This window comes from Rhinopithecus roxellana, chromosome 7, assembly GCF_007565055.1.
Source record: "Rhinopithecus roxellana isolate Shanxi Qingling chromosome 7, ASM756505v1, whole genome shotgun sequence".
In the NCBI taxonomy this organism is placed as follows: Eukaryota; Metazoa; Chordata; class Mammalia; order Primates; family Cercopithecidae; genus Rhinopithecus; species Rhinopithecus roxellana.
The window spans coordinates 137,699,928-137,712,364 of NC_044555.1; the positions used below are offsets into that span (position 1 = coordinate 137,699,928).

The 12,437-nt window shown below is 42.2% G+C and overlaps 1 non-coding gene across 1 annotated transcript; it reads left to right on the top strand.

Annotated features, from left to right (window-relative positions):
• Positions 1-343: 343 nt before the first annotated feature.
• LOC115898809 lies at positions 344-450 on the top strand. The gene has a single exon (XR_004058474.1). It is a non-coding gene; the product is annotated as a U6 spliceosomal RNA (small nuclear RNA).
• Positions 451-12,437: the final 11,987 nt, after the last annotated feature.

Sequence of the window (12,437 nt, forward strand, 5' to 3'; positions counted from 1 at the left end):
AAAACCCAGTTGCCATAAGATTTTTTGTTTGCCAATCTCCTAATTGGATTATTGGCCTCCAGGTGGAGTCCTTTTAAGAGACAGGGCTCAGAAAACTTGTAGCTTCTAAGGCCTAGTAAACAGATATAGGTGGGGTGAAAACAGATTTTGAGAGGGATCTATCTGCTTTTAATTCCTGGGGTTCCATGAGGAAAACAGAGGTCTCCCCATTCTCATGTGTGTATTAAGAGTGACAAGGCAAAATAGAGAAAAAGAATTCAATTGACTGAGAAAACCCCTTTTTCCAGCAAAACAAGGCCCAAGAAAAGAAAAACATAAAGGCCTTTTAAATATACCTATAACTGTGCTCGCTTTGGCAGCACATATACTAAAATTGGAATGATACAGAGAAGATTAGCATGGCCCCTGCACAAGAATGACATGCAAATTCATGAAGCGTTCCATATTTTTTTGCAATCTCCTTATCTGACAAAGGGCTAATATCCAGAATCTACAAAGAACTCAAACAAATTTACAAGAAAAAAACAAACAACCCCATCAAAAAGTGGGCAAGGGATATGAACAGACATTTCTCAAAAGAAGACATTTATGCAGCCAACAGACACATGAAAAAATGCTCATCATCACTCACCATCAGAGAAATGCAAATCAAAACCACAATGAGATACCATCTCACACCAGTTAGAATGGCAATCATTAAAAAGTCAGGAAACAACAGGTGCTGGAGAGGATGTGGAGAAATAGGAACACTTTTACACTGTTGGTGGGATTGTAAACTAGTTCAACCATTGTGGAAAACAGTGTGGTGATGCCTCAAGGATCTAGAACTAGAAATATCATTTGACCCAGCCATCCCATTACTGGAGATATAACCAAAGGATTAGAAATCATGCTGCTATAAAGACATATGCACACGTATATTTATTGCGGCACTATTCACAATAGCAAAGACTTGGAATCAACCCAAATGTCCATCAGTGACAGACTGGTTTAAGAAAATGTGGCACATGTACACCGTGGAATACTATGCAGCCATAAAAAAGGATGAGTTTGTGTCCTTTGTAGGGACATGGATGCAGCTGGAAACCATCATTCTCAGCAAACTATCGCAAGAACAGAAAACCAAACACCACATGTTCTCACTCATAGATGGGAATTGAACAATGAGATCACTTGGACATAGGAAGGGGAACATCACACACCGGGGCCTATTGTGGGGAGGGGTGAGGGGGGAAGGATAGCATTAGGAGATATACCTAATGTAAATGACGAGTTAGTGGGTGCAGCACACCAACATGGCACATGTATACATATGTAACAAACCTGCACACTGTGCACATGTACCCTAGAACTTAAAGTATAATAAAAAAAAAATAAATATACCTATAACTTGGATATCCACTTTAATTAAGCCAAGCACTCTTTAAGAAAATCATTTTAACTCCCTTATTATCCAACTTTAGCCATGCCAAGTGGCCAATATTTCTGACTTTCAAACCTTACTAAAGGCTCAGAAAAAGGACAATCCAAGGATTAGTGGAGGGAAAGAAAATCAACAAATAGCAAAGGACGCAAATATATCAAACTAGAAAGGACTCATTCCCTAAGCCAGGATTGAATCGGGGCCACAACTGTAAAATGGCAGAGGCTAAACAAAGCATTGCTATGTGGTTACAGGTCATGCTCCCAAGGAGGTAAAACAAGATGGAGGCCTGCCACAAAGTTTGCTATGTACCATATAGAAAGACACACAAAGCATTGGCTTTGGCTACAGCTCAAGACCACCCTCACAAATCCTTTTTCATAATTAAAACTTTACAGAGAATATAAACAGTGAACTTTATCATTACTGGCCTAGTAAAACATTTTTTTGAAAAGAAAAAATAAAAAAACACCTCACTTAAAAGTTAACTCATGACCTGGTAGAGAAAGAAAGAAAGCTTAAAGTACAGGGCTGTGTTAACTGCTGACAAGGTAGAGAAAAGGAAAAAAAGTTTAAAGTGAAGGGTTGGAAAGATGCCTGGGGAAAGAACCTCTTATTCTTATGCCAATGGGCTCCTAAGGGAGAGAAACTTAAGACAGGAGCTGGGGAGCTGTGGGTTCGCCGTCCATCCCGAAGAAAGAAGGAAAAGCTGACGTTCCCGACCCCCAGGAGCAACATGAATGGGGGAAGCATAATTTTCTCTACCCTCAGAAGAAGTCTGAGGACAAAAAGGCTTACAAGTGAAAGGAAGAAATATTTTTTGGTTTGCATGTTACTAACCTTTTCTCATGTCCCCATACAGGCCACCAAAAATGTAGAAAAAAACAAGTTCTTGTCACACGATCAGGAAGGACTGGGTGCACAGACACATTGAAGGGTGATTAGAGAGGAATTTACTAGGTGAAAATGAAAAAAATAAACCTCTCAGCAAAGCAATATGGAGTCTTGCTAACAGGCCCTCCACCTCACAGATTGCTTCCCAGGTCACCACACAAGCTGAAGAGAGCAGAGTCCTCCTCTGCTTAAGATGTGAATTCCCTGTGGCTCCACCCACTTCTCCCAGTGTATATGTTGGACTCCAGTCCACTGTGGGCATGCCCAGACAAGCCCTGGGCAGATTTCTTCATCTGAACACAAGCATTTGATGTAAACACTTGTGGGGCAGGTAGGAGATTCTCTCCAGGGACCCCTTTTTATCTGCCTAGGCATTTGGCTGTCTTAGTGAAAAGAAAAGTGTTGCAGTTCTAAGGCCAACAAGCCGACCACCACAGGGTAGGAGGAAGGAGACTTAAGGAACAGGAGCAGGAAATAAACCTGGTCAGCTTTGCCATGTTTACAGTTTGCCAAAGAGGCTTTACCCACCATCATGAGTCATAGCACTCGGGAGGAGTTGGGAAGCATCATCAGCCCTGTTAGCTCAGGTTCTTGGCAGCCCACTTAAATCAGGAAAGTCAAGATATGCCGAAGGAATCCATTTCTGTTCTCATTACACACCCAGTTAGAAAACAGTCCACCCTCTACAAAAGGCAGAAGTGGGGCAGTGTCAGCCAAGATGGAAGATGGTTGACCTCAGAGCTTAGATTGTTGCGTTCTGTTGAAATGTCTTGAGTTTCAAGTTGCAATGAAAAGACCATAGTCTTCTTTGGTTGTGTTACCATCCTGTCTCTAGGCAAAACAGTTCTGGTTGTTCCTGCAAGTCTGAAAATGTTTAGGGGCAATCTTGTTCATGTTTGTTACCAAGATTTTCAGTCTCAAGGCTTTCTGTGTTCCCTAGTAGTACTGGCTATGAAGTTAAGGGCCTTGTCCTGATGCTGTGCAAGTAGGGTGCATGTAGCTTTCCTTTCTGCTGTTTTTTCTAGTATATCCCATCTGACTACATCTTTCTCACTACATTTCAGTGGCTCCTGAAAGACTTGAGAATTGAACCTCAAAACAGCTTGAAGTTAGTTGATTGTTTATCCCATTAAGACTTTTATTTATTCTTTCACCAAATACTTATTAAGAGTCAACTACATGCAAGATTTCAAGGTCTTGCATGATCTGGCCTCTCCTTACATGTCTAGATTCATCTTCTTCCACCTGCCCTTCATACTCTATGCTCCAGGCCAAAAGAATGACACCCAATTCCATCAGTAGGATTTTTTTTTTTTTTTTTTTTTGAGACAGAGTCTCGCTTTGTCGCCCAGGCTGGAGTGCAGTGGTGCGATCTCGGCTCACAGCAAGCTCCGCCTCCCAGGTTCACGCCATTCTCCTGCCTCAGCCTCCCGAGTACAGTAGGATGTTTAATGCCTTAGTGACTTGCATATGCTATTTTTTTTCTGCTTGGAAAACACTTTCATCACTTTTTTGTTTGGCTTGCTACTTGAGACTCATCAGGACTCAGCTCTGCAATCACCATCACCCCCTCTAAGAAGCATTGCTAGAATTGTTGCCTTCCTCCCCATCTCTGTGGTGTTACAGTCCTTCCCTGGTGCAAGTATAGCCCCCTGTGCCTTCTTTCACCACAGCCTTCCCCTATTACATTGCACTGTAACTTGTTAAATCAACTGTCAACCCTTACTTCCAAGTCTATGAACCCCTAGAAGGCAGAGATTGGGATTTCCTCATTTATGAATCCCCAAGACCCAGGCCAGAGTATTGGCCACCATCTCTGAATGCTGAGTGAGTGAATGGATGAGGCTAGACTTCCCTCAAAGGGCCTGCCAGGCAGGTCACAGGAGCTGTCATCATGGAGAGGGGAAGGGACAGGACCCTGTTTCCAGTGAGCTATGGTGGAAGTTCCTACTTGGCGTTTTCTGACCCTGGCTTGAAGGGGAGATTGGGGTGCCTTTGCTGGCTGGAATGAAGGTGGGGTCACAGTAATTTTTCTGTGGTATTTAGCTGAATTAGAGGAGTTATTGTCCAAATATTTTCTGTCCTAGGCACCCCTTTCCGGGTCCTTTGGCTGGAGAGAGCAAGTTTTTGTTGGAGTATTTTTGTCTGCACCCATTGGTGTTTCCAGATTGCTAGTTTCTTCAGCTCCAAGTTTGGGATCTGTGAGGCAGAAAGAAAACCCACAGAAGTCACCATTGAGTAGTTCCATGGGTCCTGAAGTCCCTAAAGAGTCAATTTTCTTCTTTCTACCTTTCAGTGTCTACTTCTGTTTGTTTTATACCTATTGTCCAGGGGTTTTAGTTGTACTTAGTGGAAGGAACAGGGAGAAGTATGTCAACTCCACCTTCCCAAAAATGGAAGTCCCATAATTGATTTTTTCCCCAGCTTCAGTGAGGCATAATTGGTAAGTAAAAATTGTATATACTTAAGGTGTACAACTGGATATTTTGACATATGTATATACTGTGAAATGTTAAATGATTTACATATCCATCACCTCACATAGTTACCATTTCCTTTCACTTTTTGTTTATTTATTTATTTTGATTAGTTAAGATCTACGCACAATTGATTTTTGTACATTGACTTTGTAACTTTTGACTCTCCTGTATTTACTCCTTAAATCTAGCAGATTTTTTGTAGATTCCATAGATTTTCTATGTGCATATATATGTCATCTGAACAGTTTTGCTTCTTACATTCTAATATCTTTGTCTTATATTTCTTTATTATTATTTTACTGAATAGGCCCTCTGGTATAATGTTGAATAAAACTGGAAAGAGAGGACATATTTGAATAGTTCCCACTCACAGAAAAAGTAGTTAGTCTTTTATAATTGAGTCTTACTTCTGATCTTAGGAGGAAAGCTTTCCATTTTTCATCAAGTGTGATGTTAACTGTAGGTCTTTTTTAGATGCCCTTTGTCAGGTTGAGGAAATTTTCTTCTATTCCTGGATTGTTGAATATATATTTATATTTATATAAGGAATGGGTGTTGAATGTTATCCATTTTTGTATCTCTGTCAATGATCCTCTGGGTTTTCTCCTTTATTCTGGTAACTTAAATTAATTGGTTTTTAAATGTTAAACCAACCTTGTGTTTATGGGATGAATTCTATGTGGTCATAATGTAGTATCCTTACTTTTTAATTCTAAAATTCATTTTATTGTGGTAAAATATACGTAACGAAAAATTTACCACTTTAACCAGTTTTAAGTGTTAAGTTTGGAGTGATAACTACATTCACATTGTTGTGCAGCCATCACTGTCAACCATCTCCAGAACTTTTTCATCTTCCTAAAGTGAAACTCTGTACCCATTAAACAAGAACTCCTCATATATCCTCCCCCAGCCCTCGTCTCTATGTGTTTGACTACTCTAGATACCTCCTATAAGTGGATTCATATTATGTAATGCTTTTGTGACTCGTTTACTTCACATAGCATAATGTCCTCAAGATTCATTCATGTGTAGCATGTGTCAAATTTTTTTTTTTTTTTTTTTTTGAGATGGAGTCTAGCTCTGTCGCCCAGGCTGGAGTGCAGTGGCCGGATCTCGGCTCACTGCAAGCTCTGCCTCCCGGGTTTACGCCATCCTCCTGCCTCAGCCTCCCGAGTAGCTGGGACTACAGGCGCCCGCCACCTCGCCCGGCTAGTTTTTTGTATTTTTTAGTAGAGATGGGGTTTCACCGTGTTAGCCAGGATGGTCTTGATCTCCTGACCTCGTGATCCGCCCGTCTCGGCCTCCCAAAGTGCTGGGATTACAGGCTTGAGCCACCGCGCCTGGCCCAAAATGTTTTTCCTTTGAAGGCTGAATAATAATTCATTGTCTTTTTTTTTTTTTAAGAGACGGGGTCTCACTCTGTTGCCCTGGGTGGAATGCAGTGGTGCAATCATAGCTCACTTAGCTCACTGCAACCTCAAACTCCTGGGCTCGAGCAATCCCCCCACCTCAGTCTCCCAAGTAGCTAAAACCAGAACCATGTGCCACCACAGCTTGCTGATTTAAAAATTACTTTGGTAAAGGTGGAGTTCTCACTATGTTGTCCAGGCTGGTCTTAAACTCCTGAGCTCAAGCTCTCCTCCCACTTCAGCCTCCCAAAGTTCTGGGACTATAGGCGTGAGCCACCATGCTTAGCTGATCCGTTTTCTTTATCTATCACATTTTGTTAGGCTATTAATCTGTTGTTGCTTCCACTTTTTGGTTACTGTAAATAATGCTGCTATGAATATGGGTATACAAATATCTGTTCAGTCCCTGCTTTCAATTTTTTGTGTATGTACTCAGAAGTGGAATTACTAAATTATGTGATAATTCTATGTTTAGTTCTCTAGGGCGCCAGCATACTACATATATATATTTTTTTTTTAACAGCAGCTGCACCATTTTACATTCCCACCAGTAATGCATAAGGGTTCCAATTTCTCAGTATCCTCACCAATGCTTGTTATTTTCTGTTTTTAAAATAATAATTATTCTAATGGATGTGAAATGTTATCTTATTGTGGTTTTGATTTGCATTTCCCTAATGATTAGTGATGTTGAGCATCTTTTCATATGTTTATCAGTCATTTGTTTAGCTTCTCTAGAGAAATGTTTATTCCAGTCCTTTTCCTTTCGTTTTGTTATTTTTGTTGAGTTGTAGAAGTTCTCTATATAATCTAGATTTTAATCCCTTATCAGATATATGATTTACAAATATTTTCTACCATTCCATGAGCTGCCTTTCACTCTGTTGATAGTGTCCTTTAATGCATAAATTTTAAAAATTTTGATGAAAGCCAATTTATTCATTTTTTCTTTTGTTGTGTATGCTTTTAGTGCCATATTTAAGAAATCATTGCTAAGTCTAATATCATGAGGCTTTTCCCTTATGTTTTCTTCTAAGAGTTCTGTAGTTTTAGCAATTGCATTTATGTCTTTGATTAACTTTGGGTTAATTTTTGTATATGGTATAAGGTAAGGTCCCAACTTCATTTAAAACTTTTTTGCATGTGGATACCAAGTTTTCCCAGCATCATTTGTTGTAAAGACTGCCCTTTCCTCATTGAATGGTCTTGGTACATTTGCTGAAAATCATTTGACTATATATGCGAACTTTTATCTCTGGGCTGTCTAGTTTATTCTTTTTTTTTTTTTTTTTTTTTTTTTTTTTTTTTTTTTTTTAAGATGGAGTCTAGCCCTGTTGCCCAGGCTGTAGTGCAGTGGCATGATCTCGGCTCTCTGCAACTTCTGCCTCCTGGGTTCAAGTGATTCTCCTGCCTCAGCCTCCCGAGTAGCTAGGACTATAGGTGCCCGCCGCCATGCCCAGCTAATTTTTTCTATTTTAGTAGAGATGGGGTTTCACCGTGTTGCCCAGGCTGGTCTTGAGCGCCTGAGTTCAGGCAATCTGCCTGCCCTGGCCTCCCAAAGTGTAATGATTACAGGCGTGAACCACTGCGCCTGGCCTAGTTTATTCTTTATATGTCTGTCTTTATGCCAGGGCTACACTCTTTTGATTCGTGTAGCTTTGTTGTAAGTTTTGGAATCAGGAAGTGTGAGACCTTCAACTTTGTTCTTTTAAAGGATTATTTTGGTTATTCAATGTCTCTTGAGATTCCACATATATATTTTAGGACAGATTTTTATATTTCTGCAAATTGCCATCAGGGTTTTGATAAGGATTGGGATGAATCTGTAGATTGCTCTGGATAGTACTGACGTATTAACAACATTAAATCTTCCATGAACTTGGGGATGCCTTTCCATTTTTTGTGTCTTCTTGCATTTATTTTAGCATTTTGTACTTTTTAGTGCACAAATCTTTAACCTCCTTGGTTAAGTTTATTCCTAAGCATTTTGTTCTTTTTGATGCTCTGTTATGCCTTCTTGAATTGACTCTTTTATTACTATGAAATGTTATTCTTATTCCTGATAAGATTACTTATCCTGCAGTCCATTTTATCTAGTATTAATAGAGCTACTCCATCTTTTTTATAATTAATATTTGTGTGATGCCTGTTTTTCATCCTACTTTTAACCTCTCTTCATCTTTGTATTTAAAGGCATTTCCTATAGGCTGGATGTGATGGCTCACACCTATAATCCAAGCAGTTTTGGAGGCAGAGATGGGAGAATTGCTTAAGTCCAGGAGTTCAAGACGCCTGGACAACGAAGTGAGACCTTGTCTCTACAAAAAAATCAAAAAAGTATCCGGTGTGGTGGAGCACACCTGTATGTAGTTCCAGCTACACTGGAGGCTGAGGTGGGACAATGCTTGAGCCCAGGAGGTCAAGGCAGCAGTGAGCTGTGACTGCACCTCTGTACTCCAGCCTGGATGACAAAAGGAGACCCTGTCTCAAAAAAAGAGGTGTTTCCTATATATGAGATTACAGTTCAGATTGCTTTATTTTCCCAGTCTGGTAATTTTTGTCTTTTAATTGAGGTTTTCATACTATTATTTTCTTTTAATCTAATTATTGATGTGTCTGGGTTTAAGTCTACCATCTTACTATTTGTTGGAAATTTAGGAACAACTTTAGAGCCTGTTCATGCTGTTTCAAAGCAACCTTTTTGTGGGAGCAAAATACATGTGGGCATGATAAAGTGGGAGCATCCAGGGCTTCTCATCAGGGTACAACTAATCTCTAGCCCTGGGATTTGATCATTCTCCCCAAAGAACTCCCTGGGCTTCACTGTCCTCCATTAGAAAGTGAGGGGCTTGGACGAGACCATCCATAATGGCCATCTTGGCTATGCCAGGATCACTAAGGCAAGACCCCAAGTAAATTTCCTACTTTTGCCTTTCTCTCATTCTTGTGAGAGACTTTTCAGAGGTTCACTAACACTCTGTAGGTTAGAGGACATAGGTATTTTTTTTTTTTTTTTTTTGAGACGGAGTCTCGCTCTGTCGCCCAGGCTGGAGTGCAGTGGCCGGATCTCAGCTCACTGCAAGCTCCGCCTCCCAGGTTTACGCCATTCTCCTGCCTCAGCCTCCCGAGTAGCTGGGACTACAGGCGCCCGCCACCTCGCCCGGCTAGTTTTTTGTATTTTTAGTAGAGACGGGGTTTCACCGTGTTAGCCAGGATGGTCTCGATCTCCTGACCTCGTGATCCGCCCGTCTCGGCCTCCCAAAGTGCTGGGATTACAGGCTTGAGCCACCACGCCCAGCCAGAGGACATAGGTATTTTCAATGGTTTTGATTATTGTTTTTGGGTTTTTTTTGATGAAGTCTTGCTCTGTCACCCAGGCTGGAGTGCAGTGGCGCGATCTCGGCTCACTACAACCTCCACCTCCTGGGTTCAAGCCATGCTTCTGCCTCAGCCTCCCTGAGCAGCTGGGATTACAGGCACACACCACCATATCCAGCTAATTTTTGTATTTTTGTAGAGACAGGGTTTCACCATATCCACCAGGCTGGTCTTGAACTCTCCTGACCTCAAGTAATCCGCTTACCTTGGCCTCCCAAAGTGCTGGGATTACAGGCATGAGCCACCTCGCCTGGCCTAAACTTGTTCTTGCTAAATTGAGAGCAGAGGAAGAAGAAATCATAGAGGTTTTGGCTCTCTAAGAACATATTTTGACATTTATTTCTTTTTAGTTAGTGCTGTTTCTGAAAGGCATTTTTTTTTTTCTGGATTCCAATGCCAGAACATGTTTCTTCCATAGTTGGTCACATCAAAACATTTAGTAAGAACTCTAGGAGTGAAGACAAGATAGCCAAATAGTAACAGCTCCGTTCTGCAGCTCCCAGCAAGACCAATGCAGAAGGTGGATAATTTCTCCACTTCCAACTGAGGTACCCAGTTCATCTGATTGGGACTGGTTAGGCAGTGGGTGCAACTCAAGGAGAGCAAGCAGAAACAGGGTGGGGCGTCGTTTCACATGAGAAGTGCAAGGAGCTGGGCGACCTCCCTGCCCCACCAGCCAAGGGAAGCCGAGAGGGACTGTGCTACCTGGCCTGGGTACTATGTTTTTCCCATGGTTTTTGCAATCCACAGACCAGGAGATTCCCTTGTGTGTCTACACTGCCAGGACTCTGGGTTTCTAGCACAAAGCTAGGTGGCTGTTTGGGCTGACACCGAGCTAACTGCAAGAATTTTTTCATACCCCAGTGGCACCTGGAACACCAGCGAGACAAAACCGTTCACTCCCCTGGAAAGGGAGGCTTAAGCCAGGGAGTCAAGTGGTCTTCCTCTGTGGGTCCCACTCCCATGGAACCCAACAAGCTAAGAACCACTGGCTTGAAATTCTCACTGTCAGCACAGCAGTCTGGAGGCAACTTGGGAGGATGGAGCTTGGCAGGGGGAGGGGCATCTGCCACTACTGAGGCTTTAGTAGGCAGTTTTCCCCTGACAGTGCTAAGGAGACTGGGAGGTTTGAACTGGGAGGAATTCACCACAGTGTGGCAAAGCGGCTATGGCCAGAGTGCTTCTCTAGATTCTGCCTCACTGGGAAGGGCATCTCTGAAGGAAAGGCAGCAGCCCCAGTCAGGGGCTTACAGATAAAACTCTCATCTCCCTGGGACAGAACACCTGAGGTGAGGGGTGGCTGTGGGCGCAGCTTCAGTGGACTTAATCTTTCTTGCCTGAGAGCTCTGGAGAGAGCATCTGATCCTGACAAGGGGGATTCTCCCACCACAGCGCACCAGCTCTGCTAAGGGACAGGCTGCCTGTCTCCTTGAGTGGGTCCCTGACTCCCGTGCCTCCTGACTGGGAGACACCTCCCAACAGGGATCGACAGACACCTCATAGAGGAGAGCTCTGGCTGGCATCAGGCCAGCGCCCTTCTGGGACGAAGCTTCCAGAGGAAGGAGCAGGCAGGAATCTTAGCTGTTCTGCAGCCTCCACTGGTGACACCCAAATGCACAGGGTGTGGAGTGGACCTCCAGCAAACCACAACAGACCTGCAGAAGAGGGGCCTGACTATCATAAGAAAAACTAACAAATAGAAAGCAACAACATCAACATCAACAAAAAAGACCTCTACACAAAAACCCCTTCCAAAGGCCATCAGCCTCAAAGATCAGAGGTAGATAAATCCATGAAGATGAGGAAAAACCAGCACAAAAGGCTGAAAATTCCAAAAACCAGAATGCCTCTTCTCCAAATGATCACAACTCCTCTCCAGCAAGGGCACAAAACTAGATGGAAAATGAGACTGATGAATTGACAGAAGTAGGCTTGAGAAGGTGGGTAATAACAAACTCCTCTGAACTGAAGGAGCGTGTTCTAACCCAATGCAAGGAAGCTAAGAACCTTGGTAAAAGGTTACAGGAACTGCTAACTAGAGTAACCACTTTAGAAAAGAACATAAATGACCTGATGTAGCTGAAAAACACAGCATGAGAACTTCGTGAAGCACACACAAGTATCGACAGCTGAATTGATCACGTGGAAGAAAGGATATCAGAGATTTAAGATTACCTTACCGAAATAAGGCATGAAGACAAGATTAGAGAAAAAAGAATGAAAAGGAATGAACAAAGACTCCAAGAAATATGTGAAATTTCTTGGGATTATGTGAAAAGACCAAACTTATGATTGATTGGTGTACCTGAAAGCAATGGGAAGAATGGAATCAAGTTGGAAAACCCCCTTCAGGATATTATCCAGGAGAACTTCTCCAACCTAGCAGGACAGACCAACACTCAAATTCAGGAAATACAGAGAACACCACTAAGACTCCTCTAGAAGAGCAACCCCAAGACACATAATTGTCAGGTTCTCCAAGGTTGAAATGAAGGAAAAAATGTTAAGGGCTCAGAGCAAGAAAGGTCAGGTCACCTACAACGGGAAGCCAATCAGACTGACAGCAGATCTCTATGCAGAAACCCTACAAGCCAGAAGAGAGTAGGGGCCAATATTCAACATTCTTAAAGAAAAGAATTTTCAACCCAGAATTTCATATCCAGCCAAACTAAGCTTTATAAGCTAAGAAGAAATAAAATCCTTTACAGACAAGCAAATGCCAAGGGATTTTGTCACCACCAGGCCTGCCTTATAAGAGCTCCTGAAGGAGGCACTAAATATGGAAAGGAAAAACCAGTCCCAGCCACTGCAAAAACACACCAAAATATAAAGACCAATGACACTATGAAG